Below are 26,450 nucleotides of genomic sequence, written 5' to 3'. Positions count from 1 at the left end.
TTAGAAAGAGTGGAGTTCTAAATATATTTTTCTGAGACTGCAAATAATTATTGATACTTTATCAGTTGTTCGGATCGAATCCAACCGAAAATATTGATAAATTTCACAGAAATTATCACAAATTAGATTGAAACGCTATTATAAATTAAACTGCTCAGGTATTTATCAATCATACAGAGGGGGTTTGAATTCCCGAACCCGCTATTTGTAGGCCTCAAATACCTGAAAACAGGCTAATCGGTAAAAAATAAACATGCAGTGCGATGTTGATCGTTTTTCGATTAGAAGTCTGCCACTACTAGCTGCAATACAATAACCGTATTTCATGTTTTTATTCGGCCGATTTATTTACTCTCCGTATGAGTAGAACACGATTTTATGAAATCAAATAGTATGGTCAACTATGCTCAATGATGCTAGCCATTGCTGACCGTTTTCAATTTCTACCTTAGTAGTGACAATAATTAATGTTTATAATTATGAAAGCAACCAAAATCAACAATTGAACTGTTACTGTTCCGAATATAGAATCTTTTACCCTAAACAGAGTTTACGCACTGCATTCATAGTAGACGTCTATGCTTCGAGTGCACGTCGTTCTGTTGTCTAGCATCGAATGCACATAATTCAATATTATTTACACAGAGTGTGAGTGCTGAAAGCACTCTTTCTGATTTATCTTGACAGAAAATCTCCCCAGAGAGACACTGATTCTGGTTTGGAATGGCTTTTATTATCCCTCGATAGGTTACACAGCGAGCCAGTCTGTGGCAGCTAAGCTATACTTAGTGCCAGACGAAAGAATAACGACAACTTTAAAAGCGTATCAAGGTAAGCCAGAAACGAAGGTGCGAAAAACTGCGGCGATTTCTAGCTAGATCAACAAGATCAACGTGCTCAGATTGTTAGAACGTGTTCAGTGTGCTGACTTGAGCCAAGATTTTTTTTTCTACTCACTGGTTACTGGCTTACCCAGTGTAATGAATCGAAACAAACCACGAAGCCGGTTTCATGTTCAAATATTTGAAGTTGCTCCCTGTCCGCTATCGCCTGCGCAATACCCAACCAGTAAATAAATGTACAATGAACTCCTTACTGCATAACCCGCTTTGGAAACGTGAATTTCACAGGCTACTAAAACAAGTAGAACAAAAAAGTTCAAAAAGCAAATAAAAACAATAATATTTATTTCGTACATGCTTCTGCGGTGGCCAATGACACTGTTTCCCCCGCGGAAATTAATACCCTTTGGTTTGGCGGAAAAGAAGACAAAGATGTGCCGGTAAATAGCCTGCAATCTGAGTCCAACGACAGTCACCACCATTGACTGACTGACTGACTGAATGCATTCCTGCCACAACGAAGAACAGTGCACCAGATCGGGGTGTGCGACTCGGATTGAGTTGTGTAGAGGCAATAATATGGTAATTGTAGGAAATGTAAATATGAGTTTGTTTTTATTGCATTAAGCTACGACTCGGTTGTATTGTATTGTATTGCGTCTAGGTCCTAGGACAAACGAGAAATTACCGTGCGGAACGGTAAATGCAAGGTGAGGCAAATGTGATTCCATTTTATTTATAACCATAAAATGTACTGCTGTAGTGTAGCTCTCCTCTTTTTGGGGCTTGTTCCAAGCCATTGGGTTTCAACAATGGATTCGGACTTTCCTTGCGCCCGCAGAGGACACAGTATTGCAGAAAGTAAGGCCAGCGCGAGTCGCGTTCTGCATAAGGAAATTGTTGGCCAGAATGTCACACCAATTAGTGCAGCAATTTACTTCCCATAGAGTCTTACGAAATGTAGTGTGCTTCGTTTTCGTTGCAGTGTTTTTCTGGAAGACTTGGTACGCCCGGTCATTTCATTTTATTATAGCGATAAAGATCTGAAACTTGGAGGCAATTTCAACAATAGCATGTTTGATCGCACATAGAGTTAGATTTTTGGTATTGAAAAATCACTTTGGTGATTGATATTTTAACCCTCTAGTGCTCAATGCCGCCATTTGGCGGGCTACAATCGAAGTTTTGAAAAGCTTTAATAAATACTTAAAAAGTGTTTATAATGATTCATAGTGATTTTATCGAAGCCCGTCTAGAAATTAACTTGGGCACTAGAGGGTTAAATCGAAACAAGAACGTGTACAATAGTAATATATTGTCATACTATTTTCCATCCTAGAAACTAAGACTTCATACAGTGTTTGACCAAGTAACACTAACTATCATATATATATTTTCAAAGGTTCCACTAAAAAGCAAAGCAAAGCCTTGGTGCTACATCCCGATTCGGAACTCGACCTTTTGTTTTATTTACACAGACTTCGCAGCCAACTGTAAAGTGTACAGGACAGTGGCGGGGCTAGCGCTACGATCCTATTGACACTAACAGTTTTTCCCGAGCCGAGACTCGAACCTACAACGACTGGCTTGTTAGACCAGCATCGTACCTCGAGACCAGCTGGGAGGGTTTAGATCCACTGCTAATGTTAATTTATATATTTATTTCAAATATACAGAACAAGCGGCCCTCATCAAGCGATGTGTTTTATAGGTACTCTTGAAACACACAGCCATTCTTCAGTTCATTCACTTAATATCTATTGTTCTCAAAATAGGAACAGTAGCGCTGGTGACATAAAAGCTTGCTAGTATTAACGAAGTATAAATCGAATCAACCAAACAAACTAAAACTACATACTACCGAAATTAGTAATGATCTGCTTCTCATTCTCAATTTGAATTGTCCCGCGAAATTAAGATAAAGGCGTCGACAAATTCCACAGCTGATTATAAAATTAGGAATTAAACAGTAAGGTTACTCGTATCGGGAACAGAAACGTGTCTGTGCAACGACAGGGAGGGGAACCTGATTACCGATAGATCACAGGTGGTCAGGCGTTGGGATCAACATTTTAGTGTGCTGTTGAACGACGAGGAGGACAGAGGCGTCTAAAGTAGCAAGGTTGATGTTGAGAATGATGGATAAGCTGTGGACCCACCAACCATGGACGAATTGAAGAAAGCAGTTAAAGAGCTGAAGAACTGCGGGGCAGCTGAGAAGAGCGGCATTCCCACCGAGCTTTGCAAAGCCGGAGCAAACAGCTGTTTCGTGCCATTCATCGGATCATGTTGAAACTGTGAGCTGGTTGGAGGGTCTCATATACCCGATCTACAAAAAAGCCACTTCTCAATACCGTGTACAAATTTCTCTCCCGCATCCTGTTCCATCGACTGAGGCCGTTGCAGGAAGCTTTTGTTGGCGAATAGCACTGTGGTTTTCAAGGGGCACCCTCCACCACTGGCCAAATGTTTCCTTGCAACAAATCTAAAGATATAAAAATGCAGCTCTGTCTGTCTGTCTGTATGCTTGAAAACTACTGAACCGATCGACGAGAAATTTTATATATAGGGGTTTGAGAGGCCGAGAAAGGAGACTAACTTCCCCTCTTCTGGAACGGAAGGGTCTCATATAAATGAAACACAAATTTCTGCACGAAAACTAACTAAGTAAATGAAACCAAACTTGGCATGCGGATGTTTTTAGAGATAACAAATATGTCAATAATGGTTCGACGCCCCTTCCACTTCTGGAAGGAAGGGGTCCCATACAAATAAAACACAAATCCTTTGCATTTCTCGAGTACTTACCAAATGAATAGAACAAAATTTGGAAGGTAATTTTTTTAATGAACAAATATGTTCATAATGTTTTGACACCCCTCTTTTTGTAAGAGAAGGGTTCCATACAAATGAAACACAATAAATCTGGAGAACCAATCAAGCCAATACCAAAACTAAATTTGGCATGTGAATGTTTTTAGTGATAACAAATACTTCATATACTTCATTGTCGAGCTTCATAGCCGCAAGGTTACAGAGTCCACTTTGACAAGCGAATGGTGATAGGTTCGAATCTTAGTAGAACCAAACCATTCGTTCGCAAAAAGGACTTTAAGTATGGGTTTATTCTCAGGCTCTTCCACACAAAATCTTCTCTCTAATAACCTCTCGTCTAAAGCTTCGATAATATCATAGACTATAGCACGTCTACGCCGTTAGAGTGAAAGCTTGCAGGAGGATATGATAGAATCGATAAGGAAGAAAGTAGGTTACTAAATCTGAATGAGAAGACAAAAAGTACAATAAAGAAGGTAGTAGGTTACTAAGTCTGAAGGAGAAGACAAAAAGCACTATAACACGGAGCAGGTTACTTCTCAATAAGTAGCACTGCAAAATGGTAAAAAAAAACAGAAATGTGCAAACAGCAAAACCGTCCGGACAATGCCACAATAGATCAAACAACTACTGGTCACAGTGGGGTCCACACAAAAAAAAATACTTCATAATGGTTCGACACCCTCTCTTCTTCTGGAAGGGGTTTCCCACAAACGAAACACGAGTTTCCGCACATCTAGTGAAATAATCAAGTAAATGGAACCAAATTTGATATGTTGAGGTATTTGAGAGCAAGAAAATTGTTCATGGTGGTTCGACATTTCTTTCCCCTCTTCTGGAAGAGAGGGCTCTCATACAAATGAAACTCAAATTTCTGTACAACTCGAGTACTGAGGGGTCATCCACATACCACGTGGACAGATTTTCATCGATTTTTACCCCCCCCCCCCTTCCTCTCCATGGACAAGTGCCCATATGAATTCTAAAAATTTTGTATTGACCGTGGTCATTACACATACCCCCACCTCCCCCTCCCCCCCACCAAAGCCCTCCACGTGGTATGTGGATGGCCCCTAATCAAGTATATGGAACCAAACTTGGCATGTGGAGGTTTTTGGATGATTAAAATGCCATAACCTGAATAGAGTAACACCTTTTAACAGGTGACACCTCTCTTGGAATGGACTTTTTTCAAAGCTCTTTTACTCAACAACAAACTCGCTCATAGAGTAATCAACATATGTATATGTAAGCTTTCTCTCTTTCCTCTTTATGCCAGTAGTTTTTGATTTAGTTATGCATCCTCAGTTCTTTTCAAAATGATGTCGGAAAAAGGAGCAATGTACAGGTTTAACTGAACTGCACAAAAACTTTGGCAAAACAATCCCAGTATAAACTATTTTATAAGCAAAAATCTTTTGGTTTCAACTATGTTTTATATCCTGCAAACCTCAACAACAATTCGCCAGGAAGATATTGGAAGACCGGCCAAAGTAATGAAAATAAAACGACTTCGTTCTTCTTGTCTAAATTATGGTTCAAGTTCAGTGGTTTGGTTACTACAAAAAATAAGTACCAGAACGAATGTTTGAAGAACATTTTTATTTCATTTCTTCACAAACAACATACCGATGTATTGTGTTGTATGTGTTTTGGACAGATAAAGCATAATTGTATTACGATAAAAATCACAAACGTTCCTGAGCAACGAATCTGCCTTAGTGTCGTCCAATTGAAGATTTCTTTGGAATTTTAAGTTATGTTGAATAATAATAATTCCAAAATTCCAAAATTGTCACACGTTATTGGAAAAAAAAACAATGATACATACCCGGTCAGTCAAAAATATCTGGATTATAACCAATCCTAATATTTAGTTACGAACTTTTTGTATCAACTTGTGTTGTAAACTTGGTCTCGTTAATAGTTAAAATATCAAAACTCCTATCAAAATTACTTACTGATTATTAAAGTTTATAGCAAGTTTCGTAAGGTTTATGGCACAAAAAGATCAGAATTAGCTGGAATATGCAATATTTTGTCGATTGAATAACAAATTTTGTTATAAGCATGCTTTAAAATAATGCAGTTTTGAAAATTTAGGTGTATGATAACAAAATTCGATATAATTCTGTACTTTTCATAATTCTGGCATGTCAAGAATATTACAGACTTTGTTATTTCTATCAAGTTCAGATATATTTGTGTTAGGCGTTGTACACAAATTACGTAACGCTAAAAACTTAGATTTCAGACCCCCTCCCCACCCTATGTAACGAAAAGTAACGTTCGATAAGACTCCCCCCTAAAATTACGTAACGCTGGACAACCTGCCTCCCCATCCAAATTTGCAATTTTGGGCAAACATCACAGTTACGTAACGGTCTCAACTACCCCCCCTCCCCCCTATGTAACAATAAGTAACGCGGACTTGACCCCCTCCCCACCCTTCATGCGTTACGTAATTTGTGTACGACGCCTTACCCGTTTGATATAATCGTTTGATCGGGTAGAATTACATATCACAAAAATTATACTACCAATAAATGAATCGTTTCCAAGTTATTTTTCTCATACAAATATTTTTTTTGCTAATCTGCCTTTCCTTTACAGTAACTTGAAAATAGCTAGACCTAGTGAAAAAAGCATGTGGTGAGAAATGTGTTGAAAATAATACGCGAAACCTAGTTTTACTGAAGTTTTCCTTACGAATGTAAAAAGTTAGGAAAAAAAAAATTTTATTACGAAGACTAATAAAATAGCAGAACTCTTCACGAGTAGTTCTCTGGCAAATTTTGTAAGAACTTGAAAATTGTTTATCCAAGAAAAAAAGTTTTTACGGAGAAATTCTCGAACATTATTATTTTCCCTTGATGAAGGCCTACCGGTGCTGAAACGTTGAGACGAAAATGAGCATTTTCACTCTAAATTTAGAAATTTATGACTGCAAGCCGAAACCTAATGTTTGGACTATAGTCGACCTCTACAAAACGAATACCTAATGTTTGGATTTTTCATCCAAAAAGATGTAAAATCAATTTTTGTTTCGGTCAAAAAAAGTTTGTTCACGGTGTATAGGCATCATTAATTCTCTATAACATTAATAATTCCCTATAACTAATCTGTGAAAAATGCTCAGTTTGCAAAGTCAAATGCGTGTGCAAAGTTTTACTCAAATCTAGAATGGTCGATTAAATTTTTGCGTATTTCCAGGTCTCGGTTTCGATGAAAATGCAGCAGCTTTTGTAATGAATTGTACCGAAAATTCCAATGAAAAATGTTCATGGTTTAACTCATACACTGAGAAGGAAGTTGTATGCGTTTTTACGAAGATTCCAAAATGTACCCAGTTTTATCACGTGGATTTCGGAATTTACGTACTCGTTAATTCCGAAATTCTGAATTAAAAGATATTTTATTTATGAAAATATTTTAAATGTGAAAGATATTTTATTTTTCCACATTGTTAGAAAGCATTCATATATTACGTAACACGGAATTCGACAATTTTATATACCCCCACCCCTCACGTGCATGGTGGCCTCGCGGAGTGTAATGCTTTGCTGAATACCCCTCGTCTGAGGGAGTTACGTAATACACGAATGTTTCCCAACCCCCAATTTTTTTTTCATACGGATTACAGAATCACGAATCACGCGGTTTTATTAGCGCAAAAATATGAATTAATGAAGATTTAGGAATTCGTGCACTTTTAACAAGGATCTCGCGAATTATACGATTTTAGGTGGGATAACTCATTGAATTTCTGAGTGGTTAAAGTTTAAGTAATTAAATTTAGGTGTGTAGCAGCTGGAAACTAATCATGCAAGTCAATTTTTCAATTACGTTTTCGACTCGTTTCCCTTCCAGAGCGGGTTGAAATAATTCCGCTGGTCCGAAGAATGATCGCGTTCACCTGATTACCTTCCAGGCCTGGAGACTTCACAACCCTCATCGTTGCTTTTACCTTTAGTACAGATATCGGTAATTGTTACTTATAGACAATCTAAAACTTTTTCGGTTGTATGCCCAGAATTTTCATTTTTATAATTAAGCCTGTACAAGAGAATTCATCTTGAACAAAGTTTCCTTGTTCTATTTATTTTATATTCTTAGAGACTTGGCAAAACTGAGAGTTCTGCGGAACCACATACAACGATTTATTCCTGTTCTGTAATATTACATTTTTTACGTACATGTCTTTTATAGATGATCAATCACCCGAATTTTTTTTACAAATAATATTGAATCAACTTTCGAACGTTTGATAAAATGTAGAACTTTTATGTTATGTACGGATACTAAGTCCACATTAACGTATTTGGATATATAATTATAGCGTAAACCACAGAACAAGTTTTTGTGAAATATTAGAAATCAAACTGTCTACAATCAAGAAAAGATTTATTAGTTTTTTGTATATACCACTTCCAGTACTAGCTGAAGCTCGTGCAATTATCTCCTGACACATTTCTTCTAAGCTCCTAGAGTTCAAAACATGAACATTTGTTTGATCTTATTGTTCAACTGAGTACACAGGTAAAATGCCCCGCACAACGGAATTCCAATGAAATGAACTCTGAACTGACGAAAAAGCGAGCGACGAGTATCAAAGGCATTTATATAAATTCTCCATCGTCCAAATTTGAGATTTCTCAACGCTCGTTGCGTTTTCAATTCATATTTTAATTTACAAAGCATTTCAACAAGTTGTGGTTATGATGATGTTTGTGGCTGTGTGCGAATGCTCGCGCGGGGGTGACTGTATAAATGTGCCATGAATCAATATCCGCTTCATGCGCTCCCATGTCAGTGTTCATTATGATTTATCTTCTCTTGTCAGAGAATTATGATTTATGTTGCTTCTTTGCTCGATCTGAATAATACATCAGTGTGTGTGTATGTGTGCGTCCGCATGAAAGAGTACAGCTATAATAAGCGTGCACTTTAGTGTCCTGTCAGCGTCCTACGATTGCGAAAAGCACAAATATTTATTACTCTCCAAACGCAAAACTTTTTGTCGCCAGTCGTAGGTCCCCGCATTCCAACGGGATCGACACCACTAAGTTCATACTAGAGTAACTGGCCGGATTGCCGGGTGTTGTCGTCTGCCATCAGGGAGAGTGACATGCTGTAAAAATCAGCAACATCCTTTCTATTCAGGGCAGCCCTCAAAATCTTTTTTTTCTGGTTATTTTTGCTAGCGCCGTTCATTCAATTTAGTATTATCGTTCTATTCGTTGGTTATAGCATTCTAGAGACGAAGGAATTCGTGGCTAGGCAAGAAATGCCGAAATAAGGCGCTGCAGGGAGGCGAGGTTTTTTAGAAACGTAACACTTCCCCGCCCCCGACGGCAATGCTCAAAATCGTGTCAGCATGGGTATGAGAAAAAGTTCAGGGAGCTTTCCTTTGTTTGCCGAACCCCGTTCATTGCTCACAGAAACGGTGTCCTTTATTATGTCCTATGAGATTTTCAACAACATAGATATAAATTACGGATAATAATGGGGTGCGCAAGGGCTAGACTAACGAATGTGAAAAGCAACTCGATATCACGTTCGACACGAAGAAGTTTTTATGGGTGGTTCGAGCGGCGGAGGAGCTGAACCACAGGCATTATTTTATTATTAACTTTTCACCTCCCCACAAGTTGGCCGCAAGAATGAATGTTGGTGTATGTGAGTGTCAGAATGTGCGTTCATGTTTGATAATGTGAAGATGGGGACACTTTCTGACGGTCGTTAACACAAGACGGTAACATAGAGCGGCCGAAATAGCTTAGGAAAAGGGAAGATCATAAACATGGGTTTTAGGATGGTGAAAATGCAGTGACACAGGTTTTTTATGTTTTTGCTTTGCGTCTTAACAGTACCACGAGAAGTGGTAGCGATGTGATATCAACTAGATTTCAGAACATGACAGTATAAATGCTATTCCGGTTCTATGAAAAATCTTGACCGTATTTTTGTCTGCGAATAATCAAAGTACTTCGCTGTAAAAGCTGTGTGTTCATAAATAATAGTTTTGACGAGATACAAATATGTGTGTTATCGATCGACTTGAGTTAGACTATTTACGATCAGCAGAAATTATGTTCACTAATGTTTAGTTTTCCGCCTTTGATTTTACTATCCGATGCTTCTTTAAGTTCCATTGGAAATCGACTCTTAGGTTATTTACACTTAGATAATTTTTTTTATTTTATTCTTTTTTCAAATCTAGGATAAAGAAAAGTCAATTTTTCAATCTAATCTTTAGAGTTTCAAAATATTTTTTTTTGATTTTTTATGGTTTCAAAGATGAAACGTCTTTAGATAATGCAATATAATTAATATATAATTTATTAATTTATTTAGTAGCGTAAAGGCGAACCTTTTTAAATTGATTTCAATGCTCTTTTTGAATCATAAAACTCGTAGTGATCAACTTTTTAATTGCTTCTATTTGGACCTGTGCGTCGCCGACTCTTTTACATACGCCGCCGCCGCCGCCGCCAGTCGGTGCGCCGCCGAGAAAATTTTTTGCACGCCGATAATGATTGTGCCTGCTGATTTTAGACTAATCGGAAATCATAGCCCATGAGTATGAGTTACTTTTATTTTCGAATACAGTATTTGACATGAAGAGTCTAAAGTTGAAACAAAGAATTTATTAATTGTTGACGCCTTCGTCAACACGTAGAGGCGGGTGGGCGAGCGGTGCCTCTAAAAACCGCTATCAGAGTCGCTGCCGACTGAAAACTAAATAATCAGCGCAGCAGGCACGATGCTTCCGTACTGTCACACAGTACAAAGCTAAGAACGAAGCAAGCAAAGGACTTTATTTTAAGTTTCGTTTTATTCCTTTTATTCCTTTTTTTTTTCTTGACAAGTAGGTTTAATAATTTTCCTACAATTACATTATCTTAACTGCGAAAGCTAATAACATTCAATAATACTAAAAAGCGTACAAATATATATAATAGTGTTGAAATGTCACCATTTGTGGCAGAACACACAATACTAATTCTGAATAGATATTTTAGTACATAAATAAATCGTTACAAACTCCCCCCCTATATAAAAAAAAGCGAGCAAAGGACGCGGAAATCGCACACACGGCGCACACACGAAAGGATAACTGGCTCGGGAGACAGCGCGAATGCTGTTTAAACACAAGAAAATGAGCCACCACACAAAGGTCCAATGCGCACTTCTAGCGAACACAAATAAATACTTTCGGATTAATGATAAAGCACTGAGATCATTCATTTTAACTTTTAATTACAAACACTCGATTGGAAATACACTTCGGTTTTAAAATACACGCTCTCGGTTCAGAATACACAATGGGTTCGAAATACACACTTTGGAATGAAAATACACAATGAATAAGCTTGCGCAGAAGCGTGGTATTTATACTGATTTAGCAGCGGCGCAGAAAGTTCTCGTCTCCTCTATCATCTTCCTCCATGCGGTAGAATGAATTAGATTCTGTTGCAGCGCAGTCACTCACGTGTTGTCCCTTCAGCAGGAGAACATACCAGAAGCGTCAGGAAATGTCCTTCGCTGTGTTCCTTTATTCGTAAAGGACATTATACGTTGGCCCCATTCTGTGCCGAACACGCATCAGTACTGGACGTGTTTGGTGATCGGTCCGATAGAGTATAAAACAAAAGACGTGTGAACAAGTGTTGGCATTGTTTGCCTGGTCGAGTGAAATAAATCCGGGTTCAAGGTCGTTCCTTTGTGCAACTGTTTCGCATCGTGACTGCCAGCTGGTGCGTAAGCCGATTTGGCTGCTGGCTGGATTGTGCTACAGCAGTGGACGAGACACAAACGAGGAAAAAGAAGAAGCCATCAGTGTCAGCGAGTTGTATCGCTGTGTGGTGTGATCTCACACCTGGCTCGCTGCTGGTGGCTGTTTGGTGCTGCTGTATTGGTGCTGCTGGCTGTAACGGCTGCTACTTCGAACGATCGGACAACCAACCTTACTGGAAGGGAGAAATAAAAAGGTACGTGTTCTTGTCAGCGCTAGTGCGCTAAACTTAGCGCGATGGATGTAGATCCCTCGCCTCCCGCGCCACCATCCCCGAACCCCTCTGACCCTGACCCTTCTGTTACCCCCTCCCCTGTTCATTCTTCAGTCCCCCCTCGCCCCAGGCTTTACCCAGACGGAGCCCAGGGCAGCTATACTGTTTATTTTCGGCCAAAGGCAGGACCGAAATCGAAAAAGTTGAACCTCTTGCAGATTTCTAAAGACCTGACGAAGGAGTACAAGGGCGTGACCGAAATTTCCAAGGTCCGGCCTAACAAGCTCCGTGTCGTGGTCGGTAACCTGAAAGAGGCCAACGATATAGCTTGCTCTGAGCTCTTCACACGCGAGTATCGCGTTTACATACCCGCACGAGACGTGGAGATCGACGGTGTCATAACCGATTCGAGTCTGTCCGTCGAGTGTATACTGCAAAGTGCCAAAGGGTGCTTTAAGAACAAAACGTGTCCCGAAGTAAAGGTGCTCGACTGCAAGCAATTGCGGTCAGCATCGATCATCGGTGGCAAAACAGTATACACTCCGTCAGACTCGTTTCGAGTTACGTTCGCCGGGTCTGCACTACCAAGCCACGTCTCGATCCACCGGGTTCGTCACCCTGTGAGGCTCTACGTGCCCCGCGTCATGAACTGCCTGAATTGCAAGCAGTTAGGCCATACAGCCGCCTACTGCTGCAATAAGGCACGTTGTGGCAAGTGTGGGGAGTCTCATGCGGAAGATTCTTGCAGTGTTAACGCTGAAAAGTGTATTCACTGCGGAGAAAATCTGCATGAGCTCTCGACATGTGCGGTGTACATGCAGCGCAGGGATAAAATAAAACGGTCTCTCAAAGAGCGTTCAAAGCGTTCCTACGCTGACATGCTGAAGAAGACCGTTACCACTTCTCCCGTTACTTCGAACCCCTTCGATCTGTTGCCCTCTGAGGAAACCGATTCTGACGATTCACCAGCGGGAGCATCTTACGCCAATCCTGGGGAGTCTAGAAAGAGGAAAAATATTTCCTCTCCTAAACTTCCCAGAAAAGGTCCTAAGATTTCTCAAAGTGAAATGAAAGTTACAAACAAACCAAACAGTGCTGCGGAAAAACCGAAGCAAACTCCTCCTGGGCTGGCAAATTTAAAGTCCCAGAAGGAGTTCCCAGCACTGCCAGGAACATCTAAAACCCCAGTTGCTCCTTTTACACTCCCAGTTGATGAAACAAACTCTGGATTAGTGAAATTTTCTGACATTGTGGACTGGATTTTTGAAACTTTCAATGTACCCGATCCAATTAAAATTTTTCTTACAGCATTCCTCCCAACAGTTAGATCATTTTTGAAGCAGTTGACTGCCCAATGGCCTCTCCTTGCAGCGATTGTATCCTTCGATGCCTAATTCAACTGCGTATATGAAGGATTCTATCTCTGTCTTACAGTGGAATTGTAGAAGTATTTTACCAAAAATTGATTCGTTTAAAGTTTTGATAAATAAAAACAAATGCGATGCATTTTCCCTTTGTGAAACTTGGCTTACTTCAAATATTGATCTCAACTTCCATGATTTTAATATTATTCGCCTTGATCGAGACACCCCATATGGAGGAGTACTTTTAGGGATTAAAAAGTGCTATTCTTTGTATCGTATTAACCTCCCCTCGATTCCAGGCATCGAAGTTGTCGCATGTCAAATGACAATACAAGGTAAAGAGCTTTGTATTGCCTCAATATATATTCCTCCCAGAGCACAGGTTGGGCAACGGCTGCTCTTTGATTTAATAGAACTTCTTCCCTCGCCACGTTTGATTTTGGGAGACTTCAACTCTCATGGCGTGGCTTGGGGCGCCCCATACAATGATAACCGCTCCTCTTTAATCTATAACCTTTGCGATGACTTCGACATGACTATTTTAAACAACGGTGAAATGACACGTATCCCGAAACCTCCAGCGCGCCCAAGCGCTTTGGATCTATCCTTATGTTCGACGTCGCTACGGTTGGATTGCACATGGAAGGTAATCCTCGATCCTCACGGTAGCGACCATCTGCCAATTCTTATTTCAATTACTAACGGGTCAACTCGCATGCGACCAATTGACATTCCGTATGACCTCACACGAAATGTCGATTGGAAGTTATACGAGGAAATGATTTCAAAAGCGGTCGAGTCGATTCAACATCATTCACCACTTGAAGAATACAACCTCCTCGCGGGCTTGATTCTCGACGCCGCGTTGCAAGCCCAAACGAAGAAATATCCCGGCGTAACGATCAAAGAACGGCCTCCCACTCCGTGGTGGGACCAAGAGTGCTCCGATGTCTACACGCAAAGATCCGACGCGTTTAAGGCCTACCAGACGGGAGGTATACCTGGCGACTATTTACGGTATTCGGAGCTTGATACCAAGCTTAAAAGCTTGGCTAAAGCAAAGAAACGTGGATATTGGCGTCGGTTCGTGAACGAGACGTCGAGGGAGACATCGATGAGCACTCTTTGGAACACAGCCCGAAGAATGCGGAATCGCGTAACGGTCAACGAAAGCGAGGAGTCTTCAAGTAGGTGGATATTTGATTTTGCCAGGAAAGTATGTCCGGACTCTGTTCCTGAGCAAAATATTGTTCGCGATGCGTCTCCGGGCCACGACGCGATAGAATCACCTTTTACGATGGCAGAACTTTCAGTTGCCCTCCTGTCCTGTAACAATAACGCGCCTGGATTAGATAGAATCAAATTCAACTTGTTGAAGAATCTACCCGGCAATGCCAAGAGGCGCTTGTTGAACTTGTTCAATAAGTTCCTGGAGCAAAACATTGTACCGCAGGATTGGAGGCAAGTGAAGGTGATCGCCATCCAAAAACCAGGGAAACCAGCTTCTAATCACGACTCTTATAGGCCGATTGCAATGCTATCCTGTATCCGGAAATTGATGGAAAAAATGATACTCCGTCGTTTAGATCACTGGGTCGAATCAAATGGTCTACTATCAGAAACTCAATTTGGCTTCCGCCGTGCCAAAGGGACGAATGATTGTCTTGCGTTGCTTTCAACAGATATTCAGCTGGCGTATGCTCGTAAAGAACAAATGGCGTCTGCGTTCTTGGACATTAAGGGGGCTTTTGATTCCGTTTCTATTGACATTCTTTCGGGTAAACTTCACCGACAAGGATTTTCTCCAATTTTGAACAATTTTTTGCACAATTTGTTGTCCGAAAAGCACATGCATTTTACGCATGGCGATTTGGCAACTTTTCGCATTAGCTACATGGGTCTTCCCCAGGGCTCATGTTTAAGCCCCCTTCTTTACAACTTTTATGTAAATGACATCGACGAATGTCTGGCAAATTCATGCACGATAAGACAACTTGCAGACGACAGTGTAATCTCTGTTACAGGAGCCAAAGCTGCCGATTTGCAAGGACCATTGCAAGATACCTTGGACAATTTGTCTGCTTGGGCTTTACAGCTAGGTATCGAATTCTCTCCGGAGAAGACTGAGATAGTAGTTTTTTCTAGGAAGCATGAACCTGCTCAGCTTCAAACACAATTAATGGGTAAAACGATTTCTCAGGTTTTGGTACACAAATATCTTGGTGTCTGGTTCGACTCTAAAGGCACCTGGGGTTGTCACGTGAGGTATCTGATGAAAAAATGTCAACAAAGAGTGAATTTTCTTCGTACAATAACCGGACAATGGTGGGGAGCCCATCCAGGAGACCTTATAAGGCTTTACCAAACAACGATATTGTCTGTTATTGAATACGGGTGTTTCTGCTTCCGCTCCGCAGCAAACACACATTTGATCAAACTGGAGCGAATACAATATCGTTGTTTGCGTATCGCCTTAGGTTGCATGCAGTCGACCCATACGATGAGTTTGGAGGTTTTAGCTGGAGTACTACCATTGAAAAACCGCTTCTGGAGCCTGTCTTCTCGTATTCTAATCAAATGTGAGGTCTTGAACCGTCCCGTGATTGAAAATTTTGAAAGGTTAATCGAACTTAATTCTCAAACCCGTTTTATGACATTGTATTTCAATCACATGTCCCAAAATATTAACCCTTCTTCGAATATTCCAAATCGTGTCGACTTATCAAATACTTCTGATTCTACTGTGTTTTTCGATACATCCATGATAGAAGAAACTCGTGGAATCCCGGATCATTTACGCGTGCAGCAGATCCCTAAAATTTTTTCCAATAAATATCGAAACATCAACTGCGACAATATGTACTACACTGACGGATCACTTCTTGATGGGTCCACTGGCTTCGGTATCTTCAATAACAATTTAACCGTCTCCCATAAGCTCGATAATCCTGCTTCTGTTTACGTCGCAGAATTAGCTGCAATTCAGTACACCCTAGGGATTATCGAAAAAATGCCCACGGACCATTATTTCATCTTTACGGACAGTCTCAGTTCCATTGAGGCTCTCCGATCGATGAAAGATGTTAAGCACTCTCCGTATTTCCTGGGGAAAATACGGGAACATCTGAGTGCTTTATCCGAAAAATCTACTCAGATTACCTTAGCGTGGGTCCCTTCTCACTGCTCGATACCGGGTAATGAGAAAGCGGACTCTTTGGCTAAGGTGGGCGCAACAAACGGTGATATTTATGAAAGACCAATTGCCTTTAATGAATTTTTCGCACTTGTACGTCAGAATACGATCATCAGTTGGCAAAATGCTTGGACCAGAGGGGAATTGGGAAGGTGGTTACATTCCATAATCCCAAAAGTATCGACGAACCCGTGGTTCAAGGGGTTGGATGTAGGTCGGGATTTCATTTGCGTGATGTCCCGGCTTATGTCCAATCACTATAGATTTGACGCGCTCCTCCGTCGTGTTGGGCTCGGGGAAAGTGGTATCTGTGCCTGTGGTGAAGGTTATCACGACATAGAGCATGTGGTTTGGTCATGCCCTGTACACCGTGACGCCAGGTCTAAATTAATAGCTTCCCTGCAGGCCGAGGGTAGACAGCCGGCTGTTCCTGTTCGTGATGTCTTGGCGAGCCGTGACCTATCCTACATGTCCCTTATATACGTTTTCCTGAAATCCATCCACGCCCCAGTCTAGTCCCGTTCCCCTCCGTCTACACCCAACAAAACGACAAGAACACGTTTGAACCTTAGGCACAAAACCAGCAACCAGACCCCGCACAATAGAACCAGGACCCAAGGACTACGAGCCTCTGTCCCAACTCACGACATCGTGGCTCAGCAGAACGAATCCATACATGCCATTCGACGATTATCAGACGACCATTGAACAACAAAACACTGATTGGAAATCCCATGCTAGTTTTAAGTTAGACTTAATTTCAGCTCGTAGTCGGCAGCGAGGATAAAAAATTTGCTTTAGTTTTTAAGTCATCAGATATAATTGGCGCCGTTAAACATTAAATTGTATTTGTGCCGTGTCAAATAAATGTTATGTGAAGAAAAAAAAAAAAAATTATACGTTGGCGTAGTGAATGAAGAGAGCATTGTCCTGCAGCGATGATGTAAATCGGTGTGAGATGCTCAAAACCTGTTCGCTGCGCGAACATTAATTTTCAACTACGAACAAAAATGAATAACTAGTCCTAATTGCTATAAATATAAAACCCTACGAAACAGAGAAATAAATTTGGAACGTAAAACTCAGTGCGATAGATGAAAATCGAAGGCCGATGAAACTCGGTTGAAAGCTCGCTGAATACCAGTGATGGCACCGTTAGTACTGTAGTTAGTGCGGCGGAAAGGACGTTGCAGCGCAGATGACCTCCGCAGGTTTCTAGATGGCGCGTTTAGGTTGATCAAGCGGAGAATGGCTGGGCAATCGATCCGGAATGTCAAAACGTCCGACCATGGCGCGTGCTGTTTCTCGGCAAAGCTGCAGAGTATCGAGCTGGAGAAGCTGGCAGCGGTCCTCATATCGGGTATTGCGCATGGGCTGACGCCAGGGGAGCATTCTAAGTGCGTAACGCACAAACCGGCGCTGGAAGCTTTCGATGCGATGAATTGCGTTGTTGTAGTGAGGAATCCAGACAGTAGAGCTAAATTCTAGCAAAGACCGAACAAGCAAGCAGTAAAGTGCCGTTAAACATTAAATATTTCTAAAGTCCTGCGTCAAGCGACAAATCGCTTCCAGTTGCCTAGAGGCTTTGAATGATCAGTGAACGATATATGTTGCTTGAAGGTAAGTTTGGAATCAAGGAGAATTCCCAGATCCTTTAATTAGGAGATGGAGTTGCCAATTAAAAATCTTCGGGGTTGCCCGATTGTACCAATCTTGAATAGAATATCGACAAAAACAAGGTTAACCTCATTTCATCCCGCTAAAACTCATAGAATGCTCCTAACTGGTGGGAATAAGCCATTTTCAATCATCAGACTGTTTTGATGAGCAGGAGGAGAGAGGCAGTCGAAAGAAGTAGCTCTAAACTTTTCTACCAGAGTACCCACCCATAAGAAATGCTTCTAACTTCTTCAATTCTTGACTGGTTTTGAAACCCTTCAAAACATTGAAAATTTGTGTATCTTCAGCATTCGGGACCGATAGGAACCTGGGACCTCCTCTGGTACCTGTAAAATCGGATTTCGGGACCATGTTTCGGTGAGACAAATTAGTACAACTGTCAATGAAACCGAACAACGTTGGTATCAAGACTCATGAAACCGCTAAAGGAGTTGATTTTCATTGGCACACCAAATGGCCTTTCCGGAGCAGATTTACGATTTTTAACATGGCCCCGGAAATCCGGATTAACGGGAACCATCTGAAGACCAAGAGGTCTTTAAATTCCGAACGCTTAGAATAGATAAATTTTCCAATCTTGTAACGGGTCAAGATCCAAAATTAGTCAAGAATTAATAAAGTGGGGGTTCAAAGAACCTAAAAAAGCTACGTTATTTATTGATGTTCCCTTAGGACCTGAGGCACTCCAAAGGAAGCGCTGGTCATATCATTCATGATATTTACACGAGAAGACACTGTGCGTGCAATGGATGCCGCGTTTCTCAACAATTGATCAAAAAGACCAACGCATCAGACTTTCGACTGAAAGTCTGGCATAGTAAAAAGAAATTGTTGCGGCGATTTATGACATGGGAGAAACATGGATCAATCACTACATTCCTGAGTCTGATTGGCAGTCAGCAGGTACCTGGTAAGAATCGTCCGAGCGCACAAAAACCTTACAATCAATCGGTAAAATGTTGGCTAGTATTTTTATGATTCACGAAGCATAATATTCGTCATATACCTTGAGCGTGGTGAAACAATCCATAAGCAATATTATTGCACACTATTGGATCGATTGTGCGTTAAAGCAAATGGCCGCATATGATGAAGAAAAAAGTGCTTTTTCACCAAGAGAACGCTTTCGCTCATTTTGGTTACGATACCCAACCTCCGTATTCATCAGGTTTAACCCCAGTCGGCTATTTCCTGTCTCCTCGGTTGAAAATGTAGAGGTAGAGCTGGAATTTAAAAGACGACTATTCTAAAAGATTTGACGCGCAGCACTACAAAACTGGCTTCTAAATTTTAAAGGATTCTATTTTTTATCAAACAATAGTCACTTTTTCATGTTCCATTCGCCACTTTTGAAGGACTCTAAGTGGACATTATATCGAAAAATTGAAGCATTTTTTACACACCGCCGCCGCCGATTGAAAGTAATGACGTCACGTCGTCGGTATTCGTCGAAGCAAAATATTTACTACGCCTTTGCCGCCGATGATATAATCGGCGCACAGATCTACATCCATTGTTCACATATATCATATTTGAGTGTTTTTTTTGAAAATATTTGAGAATTGGCTCATTTCGGTGTGGAATTAGGACATAAATTACCCCCAGAAGTAAACAAATGATTAGATTAATGAAGTATGTTGAAATCAAAAAGAAAAAAACATAATTCTGTAAACCTATCCACTTCAGAGCAAAGCCTTGGTGCTACATTCCGATTCAGAACTTGACCTTCTGTTTATTTATACACAGACTTCGCAGCCGGCTGTTTAGTGTACAGGACAATTGCGGGGCTAGCGCTACAATCCTGCTACCAGTCTCTCGCGAGCCGAGACTCGAACCTACGACGACTGGCTTGTTGGGCCAGCATCGTACCTCGAGACCATCTGGGAGATTGATACAGACAATGCAAATCGAATACATGTTAATAAAATAAAAGGAAAGGTTTGCCATTTGAGTCAGGTTATCCATTTCACTCCTATTTTGGTCCTTCTGCCACAGAGTAAATTATGCGGTATTGATCACATATTTTCATCAATCTGTGGTTGTAGCTGGACAATCACGAATAACTTAAGGATAGGATGTACTTTTGGAAATAATTGAACGAAAACTAAAATTTCGAAATTTCTCTAAAACAGATACTTTTGAAACGATGATAAATATAAGTTTAATAATTTGGAATGGCCATTGGAATTATTAAGCTTCATTAGTATAGTAGAAATTTAAGCTTTAAGAAATAATTGCTGGTTCTCTCTGCTGGTTTTTTCCCAAGACTATTCTTATAATTTCAAGTACAGTGATCACCCGATTTTTTTCACCCCCCTGATGCTATTTGGGGTGATGAAATAGAGAAAATGAAAAAATCGGGAAAATTTTCATTATTACTTTTTGCGACTGAAGATGTTAAACCAATAATACGTAAAATTAGTCATTTAAATGACTACAAGCAATCTAATCCTATAAAAAGCAGTTTTGTCTGTCTGCCTGATCCTTATAGATGAGGAAACTACTGAGCCGATCGGCGTGAAAATTTGTATGTAAGAGTTTTTGGGGCCGGAAAAGGTGATTAAGATAGTACGAGACCCCTACCTCTTTTTGAGGGGAGGGCTCCCATACGAACATAACACAAACTTCTGCATAACTCGAGAACTAAGCAAGCAAATAGAACCAAATTTGACATGCGGCAATTTTTGAGAGCAAGAAATAGTGGTTCAACACCCCTCTGTGACGAAGAGCTCCCACACAAATGAAACACAAATTTCACTACTAGTTCATGGGTTAGGTACTGGTGTTTCTGTACATAAACTTTTCAAAAAACTGAAAACACATTTTTCGTGATTTTGAACTGTTTTCTAAGGTAGTCGATATGAGGCAACTTTTGTTTTCGTTACGTTTTATCGAAGCACGAAAAAAATAGTTTTTCAACGATGCAAAATTCTTGATGGTTACTCAAAGGTGCGCAAAAACTCATTTTCCTTCACCTGGTAGTATATATAAACCTGTCTTATGCCCCTTTAAGACAATTTACGTAGACAAACATTGACAAAAAACAAATGTCAATTTTACCCCCTTTAACGGTACTTTTTGGTTTTAAAACTAACTAAAAACATTTATTCGGAACATTGTACACCCCAAAAATAAATGTCGTTCTTTAATTTTAAGATATTCAAAAAAGTTACGTTCTGTTGAGGTGAAAGTTACGTTATATCGAGATACATTACATCGAGGTTGCCTTATATCGAGGTTGCCATACATCGAGGTATAACTGTGTTCTAATATATTTTTTTTAGTCGCAAAATTTTTACAATCATTCGTCAAAATGCGAATTTTTACAATCATTCGTAAAAATGCGAATAACGACCTAAAATTTGCACTTTTCTAAGTAATATTCAAAATTTTCAAACATATTGTCCCACTTGTAGGAATCAAAATTATCAAAATAACCAAAAATCGAAATATATCAGATAAAAAATAAAAAATCAAAAACATCAGATTTACCTTTTTTTTCTAAAAACCCTAAATGAAGCTTTACCTAATATTTTCTTATCGTGGTGGGTTTCTTGTTGACTTTCATAACCACATATTATATTTGTGGTTTTTGAGCAAGTTAATGTTTTTGTATGTTTTTTACATTTTTCGAACTAGAAACATCATGTATACAAAAACATGGACGTTTCAAAACATATATCTAAAATCTGTTAAGAAATTTTATTATTTAATCTATTTCAATTTTTAAACTGCGTTTTCGAAAAATTACATTTTGCCCTATTACTGTATCCAAAATGGCTTTTTGTAGTAAAAATCACTACAGTCATACCTCGATGAAAGGCAACTTTATTTTTATTTTCGTTACGTTATATCGAGTTCCGTTATATCGAAGCAAAAAACATTTTTTTTTTAAATTTATGCAAGAATGTTAATGGTTACTCAAAAATATTCCATCAAAATGGAGGGTAGTAAGAGTAATCTTTATACCTAAAACTGGGAAGCGTGATAAGACGCATCCTAAATCATTCAGACCCATTAGTCTTTCTTCGGTTTTGTTGAAGACAATGGAAATAGTGCTGAATGATTTCATTCATACATCTTACATGCAAACAAAACCGCTTTCAAAGTTCCAGTTTGCCTATCAAACTGGAAAATCCACTATAACAGCGCTTCATACGCTGGTCATGAAAATTGAAAAGTCACTTTCAGCTAAAGAAATTGCTCTGTGCTCTTTCTTGGATATTGAAGGTGCTTTTGATAATGCGTCCTATTCTTCAATGTCTAGTGCAATGAAGAATAAAGAATTTCACACGAGCATTGTTAACTGGATTCATACCATGCTTGCAAAAAGAGAAATCACTTCTGAGTTGGGAGGTTCGTCTATTACGGTAAGGGCAACGAAAGGATGTCCGCAAGGAGGTGTTCTTTCGCCACTTATGTGGTCTTTGGTGGTGGACGATCTTCTCAAAAGCTTAGAAGAAAAAGGTTTCAAAGTTGTGGGCTTTGCAGATGACATAGTCATCTTGGTAAGAGGAAAGTTTGACAACATAGTTTCGGAAAGAATGCAGGAGGCTCTGGAGTATACCCAGTCTTGGTGTATAAAGGAGGGTCTCAGCATTAATCCGACAAAAGCTGTAATCGTACCTTTCATTAGAAAGAGGAAATTCAATCTAAAAACTCTCAAGCTTGGAGGAGTAGAAATTCCATTCAGTGAACAGGTTAAATACTTAGGAGTTATCCTTGATGCCAAGCTAAACTGGAATGCACATCTTGACTATGCAATCAACAGGGCGGTCAGTGCATTATGGTTGTGCTCCAAAACCGTTGGGAGAAAGTGGGGCTTGAGACCGAAAATGGTGATGTGGATATTCACATCTATTATACGTCCAAAACTGACCTACGCTGCGTTAGTGTGGTGGCCAAAAACCAAAAAGTCCACCGCTAGAACAAAGCTAGATAAAGTTCAACGACTTGCGTGCATTGCTATAACAGGAGCAATGAAAAGCACCCCGTCAAAAGCTCTTGATGCAATTCTCATCTGCTGCCGTTGTACGAATACGTGCAGCTAGAAGCAGAAAAGAGTGCCTTGAAGCTAAAAAGAACAAAAACTATCTTGTCAGGTGATCTTGTGGGTCACCTGACAATACTGGACTTTTTCAAAAGAGGGCCAGTGATGAGTATGAATGGAGACTGGATGGCACCTCAGGATAACCATGATATTCCCTACAAGGTATGTGAAACGTCGCGTGCAAACTGGGAAGTCGGAGTTCCTGATGTCCGTCCCGGTTCAACGATATTTTTCACAGATGGCTCAAAAATAGGTACCAAAACTGGTGCAGGAATCTTCGGCCCTGGAATTAATATTTCAGTGGCAGTGGGACACTGGCCAACAGTGTTTCAAGCAGAGATTTTTGCAATCCTTGAATGTGCGAATGAATGTCTGACTAGGAAATACACACATGAAAATATTTGTATTTTCTCTGACAGTCAAGCAGCACTGAAAGCACTTGATGCTTATAAATGTACATCCAAGATTGTCTGGGAATGTATTCTAACATTGCGACAGCTATGTCAAACAAACTCAGTAAATTTGTATTGGGTTCCAGGACATTGTGGCATTGGTGGGAATGAAAAGGCAGACGAACTTGCAAAACAAGGATCTAACTCACAGTTTATCGGCCCAGAACCTTTCTGCGGTATATCAAACTGTGCAGTGAAAATGGAGCTTAAACGCTGGGAGGAACAAAAGGTGATAACCAATTGGTTTGATGTCAAAAAGTGTTCCCAATCTAAAAGATTTATCACACCAAACGAGAATCATTCGAAAAAGCACCTAGAGCTCAACAAAAGAGCTCTTTGTACATACGTCGGCCTAGTAACGGTGCACTGTCCGAGTAGATATCATTTAAAGAACATTGGTCGGGTTCAGGATGTTATCTTTCGCTTTTGTAATATGGAAAGCGAGACATCGGAACATCTGCTGTGCAGTTGTGGTGCATTATTTAAACGCAGATCAAGGTTTCTTGACAGTGGCTGTTTACAGCCCAAAGAGATTTGGTCTTTGAATCCTGGGAAGGTGATTGGCTTCATAAACCATATTTCACCTGACTGGGAGCGTGTCGGTGCAGGTACCTGATCACTCAACAATAGTGGTCATTGTATTTTGCAAGGGGACACGTGTAGCAATTGACTGGGATATATATTACAAAAGTTCACATCAATGGACAACGTAATTCTAATTCCCTAACAAAAAAAAAAAAAAAAAAAAAAAAACTCAAAAATGTGCGAAATCCTATTTTCCATAACCTATCAGTATTTTTAAATTTTTCTTATGCCCATTTAGAAATATTTTCAGCAGCAAAACAAAAATAAATTTTTCAATTGATACAAGAGGTCACTCAGAGATACGTGAAAAGCTATTTCCCATCACCTATCAGTATTTTTAAACCATTCTTAGGCCCATTTAGGACAATTTTCAACAAGCAAAAAAATTGTTTTTAACCGATACAAGACTGTTGGTGGTTACTCACAGATGCACGAAACCTATTTCCCATCACCTATCGGTAATTTAAACCTTTCTCATGCCCATTTAGAGAAAATTTCAACAAGCAGGAAACAAAAGTTTTTTTAATTGACGCAAGACTGTCAATTGTTACTGAAGGATGCGTGAAAACCTATTTCTTTTCCCCTATTAGTATTCTTAAACCTTCCTTATGCACATTTTGGACAATTTTCGCATTGTTTTCATTGGTTTAAAAATTTACTACAAAAATTTTTTTGAAGCAATTTATAGCCCAAAAACAGTTGCTGTATGATTTATTTCCAATTTCAATACATTTTAAAATGTTACGTTATATGGAGGTAAAAGTTACGTTATATCGAGTTACGTTATATCGAGGTTGCCTTATATCGAGGTATGACTATATAATAATGCAAAAGAGTTCTATACTTGAAATGTTATGCGCAGCTAACTGATTAGTTACAAAATTAATAAGCGTGATTACTGTTAATCAGTCCGCTATTTTAACAAATTTGCAGCTCTCGTAAATTATTTTCAATTTGCTAAAAATCGATCATCTATTTAACACACCATGATAATAACACAATACTATGAATCGCAGAAACTCTCTGAACTGCCTTTACAAAAATCTACATCAGCGAAACTTACCTATGCAAGAAATAATCCACCTCAAGTCCCTCAATAGATTATTTATAACATTCACTCTTATCGCAGCATAAGAATGAACACACTTTCAACGGGAATACCTCCAGCGTACAAAAGTATTCCTTGTTCAACTGTTAAAGGTCGTTACTCTGCAGTAGTATGAGTAAATACTGCTTCTAATGTAGCGTATCGACAACCGTCTCCTTTTTGGCTTCAAAAACACAACAAACTCCAGTAAGGCTTTAATTTGCCTACTTCCACTCTGCTCTTCTATTCTCGAGCTTCGTTAATATTTCATGCAGTGCTTTCTTTTCTGTTATGTTACACTACACACGTTTAGCCATTTCTCCGTGGACTTATTTTTCATTCAACTCTTCCTCGCTTACAGCAAGCACTCTCCTTTTCAGCATAACTTCATACCACCGCATTTCCTAAAAAGGATTTCTGCTTGAACCGGTATATTACGTTTCTTCAGTTGCTTCTTGATCCACAGTGCCGATGAAAGGGCAATGCATCCGTTCTTCTTAACCCAGCAAGTACTGCTTTGTGTACATGACACGCTTTTCATCCAACTTTTCGCCACTCTCCTTCCGGCGGTGGGCGCTGCTATCGATCACAACCAACCATTCACGGTACGTCCAATGGCGGAATGGTAGAGGACTGCGCGCAAACGCGCCAAAAACCTATTTCTTCTGTTTCCACTTGTATTGAATCTTTAACCAACTGGACAATTATAATTATCACCACGTTGAATTCAACCAAAATAATTGAAAATTTGCTTCAACTCCTACAACAAACACTTTCCCCGCGGAGTTTCAAACAGACACAAACCCCAATCAAACTCATTCCACTCTACATCGTTGGAATGCACGATGTCAACGCACAACAATATCCATCAGGATATAATTTTCTCACTCCTCTTCAACAGGAAATCAAATAAAGATGAACCTGAGCTGTAAGAGCCGACCACAAAACTGCTAACATCCACCCGACGCGGAAGACAGAACTCAACTGAACTGGCCGAGTGAAAGTATAGATCCTCGTTCGTTTGGAACTGAGCCGAATGCAGTAAGTAGCCGAACAACCGCATCCCGAACAGCAGCAGGTCGGTACGACCGACGGCGACACGACAGGAGAAAAGCTGAGCAAAACATAATTGATAAAAACACGGTGGAGTTTTGTTATGGCGGCTTGCATAGATACAAACACAGAGCATAGGTTTGGTTTGGAACGCTCGAAAAATGGACCTAACTCAAGCATACCGAGGATTATGTTCGGTAACTGAACGACGCCTTCACGAACACAGTCGCAAGTTCTCATATTTATGTGGATGCGTGCCGGCGCACGGCGAGCTGCGGATATGGGAAATTAGGAATG

At 40.0% G+C, this 26,450-nt stretch overlaps 1 protein-coding gene across 4 annotated transcripts in view; it reads right to left on the bottom strand.

Annotated features, from left to right (window-relative positions):
- Window positions 1–26,074, bottom strand: part of LOC129732643 (protein slit) — a 393,864-nt gene extending 367,790 nt beyond the window's left edge. For all 4 annotated transcript variants that reach the window (XM_055693692.1, XM_055693693.1, XM_055693694.1 and 1 more), the window contains exon 1: window positions 25,077–26,074. The gene's annotated coding sequence lies outside the window, so the exon portion shown is untranslated. The remainder of the gene's footprint in view (window positions 1–25,076) is intronic.
- Window positions 26,075–26,450: the final 376 nt, after the last annotated feature.

This window comes from Wyeomyia smithii, chromosome 3, assembly GCF_029784165.1.
Source record: "Wyeomyia smithii strain HCP4-BCI-WySm-NY-G18 chromosome 3, ASM2978416v1, whole genome shotgun sequence".
Taxonomy (NCBI): Eukaryota; Metazoa; Arthropoda; class Insecta; order Diptera; family Culicidae; genus Wyeomyia; species Wyeomyia smithii.
Note: the sequence above shows the minus strand (reverse complement) of the source record. Positions and strands in the feature narration are given on the sequence as shown.